Source organism: Hyperolius riggenbachi, chromosome 7, assembly GCF_040937935.1.
Source record: "Hyperolius riggenbachi isolate aHypRig1 chromosome 7, aHypRig1.pri, whole genome shotgun sequence".
In the NCBI taxonomy this organism is placed as follows: domain Eukaryota; kingdom Metazoa; phylum Chordata; class Amphibia; order Anura; family Hyperoliidae; genus Hyperolius; species Hyperolius riggenbachi.
In genome coordinates this window covers 40,466,792-40,479,877 of record NC_090652.1, presented here as the reverse complement: position 1 = coordinate 40,479,877, position 13,086 = coordinate 40,466,792, and the positions used below count along the sequence as shown (strand labels likewise).

The window sequence follows — 13,086 nt, the reverse complement described above, 5'->3', positions numbered from 1 at the left end:
AGCTGATTGCCCGGGTATGTATTTGGCTGGTGTTGGCTCCGCCCACTTTTCCTAACCCTAACACACAATCACTCAATGACCTAGTTTGTGAGCTTTGCATTGTTTGGCATCAATAATTTGCATTGAAATGAAACATTGATTGGCTGTGGCTCCATCCTCTTTTCTGAATTTGAACCCCAGTCACCCAATGACCAATTGTAACAGGTTTTAAGCTTGTGTCCTTAAAAGTGCAAGAATGACAGCAATTGAATATTCCCCTTGAAAAGCAATAAATGAATTTGGATTGGCTTTTGTAGGCTCCACCCTCTTTTATGAATATTAATCCCAGTCACCCAGTGACCAATTGTGCAAAGTTTGAGAACCCTGCCATTAACAGTGTAAGAATGGCTGCAGTTTACATTTTCCCAGTGAAATTTGTATTTGTCTCTGCCCACTGATGACCCAGCATTGCCTGGGTATGTATTTGGCTGGTGTTGGCTATGCCCACTTTTTCTAACAGTAGCAGACAATTACTTAATTACTCAATGACCAAATTTGTGAGCTTTGCAGTCTTTGGCATCAATAATTTGCATTGAAATGAAACAAATCTGATGGGCTGTTTGTGTCTCCACCCCTTTTCTGAATTTGAACCCCAGTCACTGAATAAATAACTGAACCCAGTTTGGGGCTTGTGCCATTAACAGTGCAAGAATGACAGTAATGAACTATTCCCCTTGAAAATCAATAGAGGAATTTTGATTGGTAGATGATTTTTAATTGGCTTTTGTAGGCTCCATCCACTTTTATGAATAATAGCTGATAAATCTGCATTGCCCGGGTATGTATTTGGCTCCGGCCACTTTTTCTAACCCTAACACAAATACTCAATGATCAAGTTTGTGAGCTTTGGGGACTTTGATTTAATTTCTATGGGAATATACAAATTGATGACAGATTAGCTGTTTGTGGCTCTGCCCCTCTCCGGCATTTGAACCCCAGTCACCCAATAACCAACTGTAGCAGGTGAATTTTGGTTGGCTATTATAGGCTCCACCCACTTCCCATAATAATAATCTCAGTCACCCAGTGACCATTTGGGCAAAGTTTGAGAACCCTTGCCATTAAGAGTGTAAGAATGGCTGCAGTTTATATTTTCCTAGTGAAATTTGTTTTTGGCTCCGTCCACTTTTTGTAACCTTGACACAGTCACTCAATGACCAAGTTTGTGAGCTCTGGTGTCCTTGGCATCAATTTGTAATTTACCAGTGAGATGAAACAAATCTGATTGGCTGTTTGGAGCTCCACCCCTTTTCTAAATTTGAACCCCAGTCACCCAATGACCAACTGTACCAGGTTTGAGGCTTGTGCCATTAACAGGGCAATAATGGCAGCAATTCCCCTTGAAAATCAACAGGTGAATTTTGATTTTCTTTTTAGGCTCCACCCACTTTTCTGAATATTAATCCCAGTCCCCCAATGACCAAGTTTTAAACTTTCGGGTTTCTGCCATCCAAATTATGTGAATGGAAGCAGTTTATCCAGTAAAGTAATCTGATTGGCTGTTTGTGGCTTCACCCCCTTAGTGGATTTGAACACCAGCCACTTCCTGACCGACTGTAGCCGGTTTGAGGCTTCTGCCATTATTAGTGTAAGAGTGGCAGTTTCAATCTTTCCCTTGAAAATCAATAGGTGAATTTTGATTGGCTGTTGTAGTTTTCACCCACTTTCCTGAATATTAATTCCAGTCATCCATTGACCAACTGTAACGTTTGGGCACCCTGCCAATAAAAATGGCTGAAATCAAACAAATTGGATTGGCTGTTTGTGGCTCCACCCCCTTTAGTGAATTTGGACCCCAGTCACATATCAGGCAAGAGGCCTCTGCCATTAACAGTGAATGGTAGCAATGTAAATATTCCACTTGAAAATCAATAGGTGAAATTTAATTGGCTGTTGGCTCCACCCACATTTCTGAATATTAATCCCAGTCACCCAGTGGCCCACTGTGTCAAATTTGGGAACCCTGCCATTAACAGTGTAAGAATGGCTGCAGTTTATATTTTCCCCTGGAAAAATGTAGTTGTTGGCTCCGCCCACTTTTTCTAACCTTGCCATACAGTCACTCAATGACCAAGTTTATGAGCTTTGGGCTTTTGGTATCAATAATTTGTATATTCCAATTGAAAAAAAAAAATCTTATTGGCTGTTTGTGGCTTTGCCACCTTTCTGAATTTGAACCACAGTCGCTCAGTGACTAACAGTACCAGGTTTGAAGCATCTGCCATTAACTGTAAGAATTGCAGCAATGTAAATATTCCCTTTGAAAATCAACAGGTGAATTTTAATTGGCTGTTGTAGGCTCCACCCACTCTCTTGAATATTCATCCCATTCACCCAGTGACCAACTGTGCAAAGTTTGAGAACCCTGCCAGTAACAGTGTAACAATGGCTGCAGTTTATATTTTCCTAGTGAACTTTATTTTTGGCTCCTCCCATTTTTTGTAACCTTGACAGTCACTCAATGACCAAGTTTGTGAGCTTTCAGGTTCCTGCCATCAAAAATGTGTGAATGGAAGCAGTTTATCCACCAAGAAAGTCTGATTGGCTGTTTGTGCCCCCCGCCCCTTGATTGAATTTGGACCCCAGTTACCCAATGACCGACTGTAGCAAGTTTGAAGCCTCTGCTATTAACAGTGTAAGAATGGCAGCAGTTTTAATATTCCCCTTGAAAATCAATAGGTGACTTTTGATTGGCTGTTGTAGGTACCACCCACTTTCCTGAATATTAACCACTTCGCCATATCTGGACGGATATATCCGTCCAGATAGGCACTGCTGCTGCAGCCGTGTGGTGCGCGCGATCGGGCGTGCTCCCGTTGCCCCCCCCCGATCAGTGAATGGGAATATAGAAATACCGACACTTTCTCATCAGAGAGCGCGGTATTCTGCCCCCAGGAAACATCACTTTCTTCTTTTAGTTCCTGGATGTGAGATCGTTCGCATCCAGGAATTTTTTGAATGTGGCCATCTTGTGGCCAAATAGTAAACTGCACCCACATACCTTTATTAAATAAAAAAAATACATTCTATTACATCTAAAATTAGCTATTTAACTAACAAACTAAAATTACCCAAATACATTTTTGTATTAAAAAAAATAAATAAAAAAAATTACAATTAAAAAAAAAAAACTACATAGTTACCTAAGGGTCTGAACTTTTTAAATATACAGGTCAAGAGAGTATCTTAGTGATGGACGCAAATGGAAAAATGCACCTTTATTTCTAAATAAAATATCGGTGCCATAAATTGTGATAGGGACGTAATTTAAACTGTGTAATAAGCGGGACAAATGGGCACATAAAATACATGGGTTTTAATTACTGTAGCATGTATTAATTTTAAACTATAATGGCCAAAAACTGAGAAATAATGAATTTTTTCCATTTCTATCTTCATTTTCCTGTTAAGATGGATTTAAAAAAAAATAATTTAGCAAAATGTACTACCCAAAGAAAGCTTAATTAGTGGCGGAAAAAACGAGATATAGATCAATTAATTTTGATAAGTAGCGATAAAGTTATTAGCGAATGAATGGGAGGTGAACATTGCTCGGATGCATGAGATTTTCAAAGCTGTAGGCTGAAGTGGTTAATCTCATTCACCCAGTGACCAAGTGTGGCAAGTTTGTAAACCCTGCAATTAACAGTGTAAGAATGGCTGCAGTTTACAGTTTTCCATTTAAAATTAATGTCTGAAATTTAATTGGCTGTTATGCTCCACCCACTTTTCCTGGATTTGTAACCTCGGTCACCAAGTGACCAACTGTGCCAAGTGTGAGGACTCTGGCTCGATTACTGTGAAAATGGCAGCCTTTTCCATTTTTTCCATTCACTTTAATGGGTGGAATCTGATTTGTTGTTTGTAGCTCCGCCAAGGAAAGCAAGGGGGGACGCGAGACCCCCAGAACATATCATCCCAGGTAGTAAGGGGTCAAGCCGATTTCACATGATCGTGGCACATACATCCAATTTTAGATATATATAATATATATATATATATATAGATTTTTAGAGTATTAACCACTTCACCACTGAGGGGTTTTACCACCAGAGCAATTTTCACCTTTCAGCGCTCCTTCCATTCATTCATCTATAACTTTATCATTACTTATCACAATTAAACGAACTATATCTTGTTTTTTCCACCACCAATTAGGCTTTCTTTAGGTGGGACATTATGCCAAGAATTATTTTATTCTAAATGTGTTTTAATGGGAAAATAGGAAAAATGTGGGGAAAAATTCATTTTTCAGTTTTTGGCCAGTATAGTTTTTAAATAATGCATGCTACTGTAATTAAAACCCATGAAATGTATTTGCCCATTTGTCTCGGTTATAAAACCGTTAAAATTATGTCCCTATCACAATGTTTGGCGCCAATATTTTATTTGGAAATAAAGGTGCATTTTTTCAGTTTTGCGTCCATCCCTAATTACAAGCCCATAGTTTATAAAGTAACAGTGTTGTACCCTCCTGACAAATATTTAAAAAGTTCAGTCCCTAAGGTAACTATTTATGTATTTTTTTTTTATTGTAAATTTTTTGATTTTTTTTTAATTACAAAAAAAAAAAAAATTTGGGAGTGTGGGAGGTAATGAGTTAATTTTTTGTGTAAATAATTTATTTGTATGTGAAAAATGTTTAGGGTGTAGCTTTACTATTTGGCCACAAGATGGCCACAGTAACTTTTTGTTTAATGCGACTTCCAAGCGTCCTTCCGGACTCTTGGAGGAAGTAGTAGGAGGCTGGGTAAGTGTTTTTTTTTTTTTTCACAATGATCGCGCTGCTCATCGGAGAGCAGCGGATCATTGCGGGGCTTAGATTCTTGCTATCACCAGCAACTTCACCAGGACAGATATTAAAGTAACTCTTAAGCCCCGTCTACACGGGGAGATGTTGTGGCGATCCGGCGGCTCGATTAGCCGCCGAATCGCCTCTTCCGCGTCCCCCCGCATTTGAGTCTGAGCCGCTTATCTTCCGCTCGATTCCCTGCCATTGTCCCCTCGCAGGGAGCGAGCAGGGAATCGGCGGAAGCAAGATCCGTCCTGTCGGATCTTATCCGGCTCGATTGATAAGGAGCATCGCGGCCACATCTATGCGTGTAGATGTGGCTTTAGCCGCATCTACATGCGTAGATGCGGCTCCGATCCTCCTTATGCCTGATGCGGCTCGATTGATAAGATCCGACAGGACGGATCTTGCTTCCGCCGATTCCCTGCTCGCTCCCCGCGAGGGGACAATGGCAGGGAATGGAGCGGAAGATAAGCGGCACACGCGCGGAATCGAATACGGCGCGAGCGGGGACGTGGAAGAGGCAATCCGGCGGCTAACCGAGCTGCCGGATCGCCACAACAGCTCCCCGTGTAGACGGGGCTTTAGATCTGGTAACTATATGACTGGAACTGTGAAAAATTCGATCAATCTTAAAGAGAACCTGAGGCATTTTTAGAATAAAAAGTCTGATGCAAAAGGAGGATTCTCCAGAGTAAGAATAAATGAAATGTTTATGCAAATTTATGTAAATTTTATGCATCTTGAAAATGGACCAATCAAATTAAACCTGGGAAGACTTGATAGCTCCATTTTTAAGCTGCATATATTTGCATAAAAATGTAAATAAGTCTGCATGAACTTGGAAATATTTGCACGTCATTGGTTATCCCTACTTCAGAGACTTCCCACAGAGACCGCTGCCTGGGACCCTCTAAAGGTGCGTGATCTCACTGCGCCTGCACGAGTATAGGGTCCCTCATGAACAAGCAGCTATGGAGTATGGCACGGTGTGGCCGTGCATGGCATATAGCACTGCCATGCAAATATGTCTGACAAGCTCTTATCATATGTTCAGAGGGTCTGCATGGCAGGGAGGACACGGGAAGCCTCTAGATTGCCGATGAAGCCCGATCTCCAATTCCCTCTGCCAGTGCTGTTTCGTAGCTAGAAGAGTATATGGCTAAGTATGACTCAACCCTTTCCTGCGGCAATCGTCTCTCCTCCCACTACTGGTACTGCCAGCCTCATTTTGGCAAGTACAGATGACATCAAGCCAAGACTCTGTACATGCTAAAATAATAGGTTGGCAGTACGAGTGGGAGGAGAGAGACTCATCACAGGAGCCAGGAGGGTTATACTTAGCCATATACTCTTGTAGCTGCTGAACGGTGCCGTAAGAAATCACCTTACCTATGGAGAGGGAAGGCTCTGGATCCTATAGAGCCTTCCCTGTCCCCTCTTGGTGTTCTTGTTCCAGCACTGTCCCCCATTTAAATTTGTTGCCTCCAGGAGTCCTTGGAAGAACTCCTGAGTGATCCTGAAGCTTTCTGAGAACCCCCAAAGGCGTATTTGACCAGTTCATTGAAAAGCCGTAATGGTGGTGACAGCGCTGGAACAAGGACAGCAAGCCTCAAGAATAGAAAAGCTAGATTGGACTTTGCTAAAGAACTTCTAAAAAAAAAAAAAAACCATCCCAGTTCTTTCTGGAAAAACATTCTTTGGACAGATAAAACCAAGATCAGTCTCTACCAGAAAGATGGCAAGAAAAGAAAAAGGATGGAGAAGACGTGGATTATCTAAGGCTGCTTTCATAGTGGGACGTTACAGGCACACGTTAGAGCGGCCTGTAACGCAGCCCAACTCACAGTAATGAAAAAATCAATGGGCTGTTCACAGTACCCACGTTGCGTTACATTGTAATGCTCCACGCTATTTTAAAGTGCTGTATGCTGTGCGTTCTACGTGGCTAAGCCGCGTTGGACTGTTTGCACATGCTCAGTAGTATTGGAGGAGGAGAACTCCCCCCTCCTCGGCCAGGCTCATGGCTAATTAATATTCACTCCACGGTGTGACGTGCAGTGTTTACTTCCTGGAGCGCTGCTCTGTGCAGCGATTGCCCGGCGGGACCACGTGATGCCGCATGCGTCCAAGAGTACGCATCACAGGACATGTGAAGAGCTGGTCAACGCGGCTCAATGTAACGTCCAGCTACAACCCCACTATGCGTTGCTTTAGGTGCACGTTATGCGACCTTAACGTAGCACCTAACGCAACGTCTTGGTGTGTAAGTAGCCTAAAGCATACTACATCATCTGTAAAACACTACAGGCGGAGTGATCGCTTGGGGCTGCCAGTGGCACTGAGACACTTGTGTTTATTGATGATGTGACACTGGACAGAAGCAGCCAAATGAAGTGTCTGAGTTGATCAGAGACATACTGTCTGCTCAAATTCAGCTAAATACAGTCAAATTGATTGGGCAGCATTTCATGATACATACGGACAATGACCCAAAAGCAAAGAAGTGGAAAATTCTTACATGGCCAAGTCTGTCACCTGATCTTAACCCAATTGAGCATACATTTCACTTGTTATAGACCTTCGGACAGGAAGACCCACAAACAAATAGCAACTGAAAGCTGCCGCAGTAAGGCCCCTTTCAGACAGATGGCTGAGCTGGCAGTGCAATTCGGGTGCAATTTAAATGCAGCCGAATTGCAGCGGTTGTAACGCCTTGTCGGTCAAGTTCTGGCATGCGGTGGTGTTAGTGGGCGGCTGAGGAACGCGACATGTCGTGCCTCCTCACTGCAGCCGGCAAGAGAGCAGCTGACAGGCGGTTAATTCACCACTTGTCAGCTGCATGTGCGAAACCTTACTAAAGGCCTGGAGAACATTAAAAAGTAGGAAACAGCATCTGGTGATGTCCATGAGTTCAAGACTGTCATTGCCAGCAAAGGGGTTTCAGCAAAGTATTACAGAGTAACCAAGCTGCTCAGGGTGACCCAAACCACGAGTAATGTACAGGGTTATAAAGAGACCGAAAAGCCCTTCTACTAATAAACAATGCTTGGTCAAAGTATTACAAATTCATATTTTATTTCCACTTATTTAATTTGTCCAATTATTTTTGAGCCTCTGAAATAAAGAGATTGTGCTAAAAAAAAAAATGGCTTTAGTTGCCTAACATTTTTATGCAATGGTTTTGTTCACCCGACTGAATGTCTACACAGCTGCATTTGAGTTGTTTTTTAACTAGTTACCTAAGCCCGTTTGAAAAACGGGCTCTAGGTCTGTCACCACCACCGTGCCGGCGCACCCGCTCGCCGTGAACACACGCCCACCTGCTTGGCCTGTCATGCGTCCTGTCCCAACAGGTGTCAGTGCAGGACATGCGCAGTAGTGCAGAAGCAATGGGACAGGATGCAGGGACACTTGTATATTATTAGGTAAGATTAATTGTGGTAATATACAGAACTAAAATGTAAAAAAAAGTGATCTGTGCAAATATTTATAGTCCTAACTGTATATAAAATAATTTATAAATATAAACCTTATTAGATCATTCCCCAGAATTTCAACTGTAATTTCTTGTATTCCATTTGAAAAATAACATGTTGATGTTAACCAGATGTTTTTTTCTTTTAACTTTTATTAAGAATAATTAAATAAATACAAAAGTGAAAACATTCTTTCAACCACAGAAAGTACAACAATGAATCAAGTGTAATCCAGGAATCATTTAAAAAAAATCCCCAATCTGGAGAGTTAATATAAATGCGCAATAGCTTGGCAAAAATAGTGATACAGTAAAGTCCTGGTTAACCGGAACTGGCAGTCTCAACTAACCGGCATGCTGGGGGAATGGGGGCGTTCCTTCCTAAGCTTTGCTGAGCACATTGCAGCGGAAACGACTTACAAATCCTCTGGGCGTGGTCTTTTTCACTACTGCAGCTCTCGGCTACTGGTTTTTTTTGTCCATGTACGGCTCCTGGAGTGTCACCTGACCCGCAGCAGGTCATGTGACGCATCAGAGCTGTGCAGACAAGACACAGCAGGGCAGCTGGGAGATACAGGAAGTGTAGAAGATGGCGTGCAAAGGTTTTAGAAGTCATTTTTGCTGCGCACAGCTCTGCACGGGGGAGGTTAGTGTTGTTTTAGGGCAAGAACACATATCCAGCATCGGCAATCCCCGCCTGTTCCAGATAAATGAGACTCTATTGTACCATTAACCCTGCTGGGCTTCCCCGGTCGCCATGGCGACGGGGCGGGATGACGTCACGGACGTCAGAGGGAGTCCCGGTCCACCCCTCAGCGCTGCCTGGCACTGATTGGCCAGGCTGCGCAAGGGGGGGGGGGCTGTGCGGCACGGCGGGTATCGGCGGCGATCGGAAGTTACACGCAGCTAGCAAAGTGCTAGCTGCGTGTAACAAAAAAAAATTATGCAAATCGGCACACCAGGGCCTGAGAACTCCTCCTGCGCGATATACCCCGAGCTCAGCTCGGGATTATCGCCCAGGAGGTTAATGGTAAATTTTCTGCAGCTACCTGTTATTATAATGAGACTGGGGTTTCATATCGAAGCATACCTGAAGTGATGCAAACGATTGCCTCAGTAGAGGGAATCCTCTGGATAATCAAGATGCATTCCAGATTCACCTAGTGTCTACATATCCATCGCTAGGACCCCCCAGGACCCAGTGGAAATCGAAGTTGCACTGTGTTTAGGGTTTAAGACCAAATTCAAGAGTTCAGAGCCGGGCACTAATGTTTCCAAAAACTTAAAGGGAAGGTTCAGGGTGGCTGTTAAAAAAATAAAAATGCCCATCCACTTACCTGGGGCTTCCTCCAGCCCGTGGCAGCCAGGACGTGCCCTCGGCGCCGCTCCGCAGGCCGCCGGTGGCCGACCCGACCTGGCCAGGCCGGCTGCCAGGTCAGGCTCTTCTGCGTTTCAAAATGCGCCTCACGGGGGCGCGCTGACATCATCTGACGTCCTCCGGGCTGTATTGCGCAGGCGCAGAACTACTGCGCCTGCGCAGTACAGCCCGGAGGACGTCCGATGACGTCAGCGCGCCCCCGTGAGGCGCATTTTGAAACGCAGAAGGGCCCGACCTGGCAGCCGGCCTGGCCAGGTCGGGTCGGCCACCGGAGGGGACCGGGAGCCTGCGGAGCGGCGCCGAGGGCACGTCCTGGCTGCCACGGGCTGGAGGAAGCCCCAGGTAAGGCATTTTTATTTTTTTAACAGCCACCCTGAACCTTCCCTTTAAGAACTTTATTCCAGTTGGTACATACCATGTTTTCCCGAAAATAAGACACTGTCTTATATTAATTTTTCAATCAAAAAATGTGCTAGGGCTTATTTTCGGGGAGGTCTTATATTTTTTTGGGGGTAGTGAGATCCCCCTTAAGTATAGCCATACCCCCCCCCCCCCCCCAATGCATCATATTCCCCCCTTCATTGTGTATAGCTAGACACCCCCCCCCCCCCTCTCCCCCCATGTAAAGCCAGATCACAGAGGATACTAAAGACTGAAATATTGCAGTAAAATATAACGAAAAGGCAAATACTGACTGCATCAGAATAAAAAACTAAACATAAAATTCCAAGGCACAGCGGACATGAAAAAAAAATTGGGGAAAACGGAGGTAAAATACTCAGCTGACCCTCAAGTGAGTAATACAGTAACAAGCTGGTCAGGTTTCAAACTCTCAATCCAATTGCAATAGTATGAATAGAATACAACATATACATAATCTTACCATGCTCAAGTCTCACATGACCGATTTTTAAACAAATTGAAACCAAAATTGATAACAGATATCTGTGATCAACAGTTCAGTTGCGAGTTGCAGAAAACAGTTCACTTCTAGTTTCTGATCTCAACAGATTTGTCTGTAGGCAAAAACGCATGCTTCTAAAACTGCCATCATCTATTAATAGACTGGTCAACAGATTTTAACTCCAACTTTGTTAGGTAGACCCAAGTAGAACTACGAACCTCGTCATCTCATCGCTATGGCCTGTTCAATCATGGCCTGAAGACTAGCAATGAAAAGGTCTAACCCGCTATTTGATAAATTGAGTCCATCTCCACAGAAGTGATCAGGATTCGGTTTTTCAAGTTCCGTATGCCTGAAAGAAAACCCTTCGACTTTGGGTAAAATTTTAGCCATTCGCCTATTAATTTTCTTCCGAATTTTGTCCAGAAATTGGTCTCCAAATGACCACAGTAAACGGGGAATAAGCTCTGAAAAAACTAAAGTAGTTCCAGGCATCTGTGTGTGCAACCAATCAAAATCATTCTTCATTCTGAGGACCAGATCTAGAGTTAGCATTTTACCAACGTCATTGCCGCCCAGATGAATAATGAGAATGTCGGGAGCAGGTGCAGACACCAAGAGCATATTCAATTGGTCTAACAATCCTTGCCAACTCAAATCTTTTACACCTATCCACTGTATATTCAGTGAGGCATTGTTAAATGGCAAGGTTGTCGAGTAGGGTCCGCTTTCTATTCTCTTAGAAGCATGAAATATCCAAGAGTGGCCAAGTATCCACACTTTCTTCTGAGCCGTACCTGGAGGGAAAAAACACACCGAAAAGTCAATAGAACTTGAAATAAGACAAAGGCACACATACAAAACTTGAGAGGACACCTGACTTTTTTTTTCTTCTACAACTCCAGGTTTGCTTTAAAACATTCATAGCCTCACTAGATCCATAGGGCTCCACAATTTTAGTGAGCCCAAAATGGCATATACAACCTCTTGAAGTTTTTTGGTGGAGGCAAGTATTATAACCTGTACCACAGGCCAAGCTTTCACCTGTCCTGAGAATACGTCACCAGACTAGACCATAAATCATAAGGATGGTCATCCATGAAATGGGTTATCTTACACAGTTTTTATGCTCAATAAATTACCCTTTTCACTTCCCTCTGTCCCCCGCAAGTCTCTGTCTATAGCGACGCTGCGTTGATAGGCTCCGGCTAGACACCAATTCTTTGCTCTATGCCAGCGGCGGTTTTCTGCGTTACACAGACGCCGCTCTCCCGCTGTATCACCACGCAGGGGAGAGCTGGCGTTCTGTTTGGGACACCAACCTGCCAACGTCCTACTACCTCCCTGAAAGTCTTCTCAGCCGCCATTCATGGACTTCCGTACTGCTGGAGCCAACCTGGAGAGCCTGGTCTCCAGCTGCCTTAAAGGGGACACATGCTTGTTGTGGCTGAATAGTGCTGACAGCCAACATCTACCAGGTTAGACCTGTCCTGGATAGGACAGTGGTTGCAGCATACTATGTGATGTCCCAGAGCGCTCTTCTTTGTCATTTTTGTAGCTATGTAATCGATCTTAGAGCTGCCTGATATCCTAAGGAACTGCCCCCGATCGCACCTCGTAGAAGTATCCCAATCCCCACATCGTTTGCCCTCATAATAATAAGGGCAGTCTGGTAACTGAGCATAGTCGGTTTGCAACCTCTGAAATGGAAATTGTGATGTACAGGTGCTTTACACAATTGCCAAATTTTTTCAGCAGAATTTTTTCAGTAGAAAATCTTGGGGCTACTGAGCCATGGATAATCTGAAAAATCTTTAGGCAGATATGTAGCGCCATGCCTCGCCCAGGTATGATTATAGAGTGGAAGGCACACAGAAGAGAATATCCTCATAAGTCTGAAGTAAAGGGGTATCTAAAGTGATGGTAATGTGACCAGTTTAACTTACCTGGGTCTTCTTCCAGACCCCTGTAGTCCTTCTTGGCCCCTTGCTGTTGTTCCATTTTGTTCTATTTAGCAGCTGTGCACCTTCTAAAAGCTGGTCAACTAAGCCTGTCGCAGGCTACTGCACATCTCTTCGATGGGACTCCCATTGCTGGGAGCCTCCTGCGTATTCGCAGTGCAAGCGCAAAACGTTCCCAGCTACGGAAGTGGGATCGAGGAGGCGCACAGCACAAGGCCATATGTGGCTTTTAAAGGGATCAGCTGCTGAATGGAACGTCGTCAACAGACCAGTAGTACTACAGGGAGCTGGAGGAAGCCCCAGGTAAGTTAAACTGGGCACACTACTTTCACTTTTGGTCCATCTGTGTCTGTCCACCCCATTTTTGGGGGGCACCATGTACCACAGGCTGTTTCACCCTTCCCGACAACATTTTTCACCGCTCCTCTCTTTCATTCAGCAAAAACTTTAACACTACTTATCACAACTAAATGACCTATATATTGCTTTTTTGCCACAAATTAAGTTTTTTTGTAGGAGATTTTTTTTTAGTAA

At 43.8% G+C, this 13,086-nt stretch overlaps 1 pseudogene; it reads right to left on the bottom strand.

Annotated features, from left to right (window-relative positions):
- Positions 1-10,813: 10,813 nt before the first annotated feature.
- Positions 10,814-13,086, bottom strand: part of LOC137525986 (nuclear factor 7, brain-like) — a 51,599-nt pseudogene continuing 49,326 nt past the window's right edge.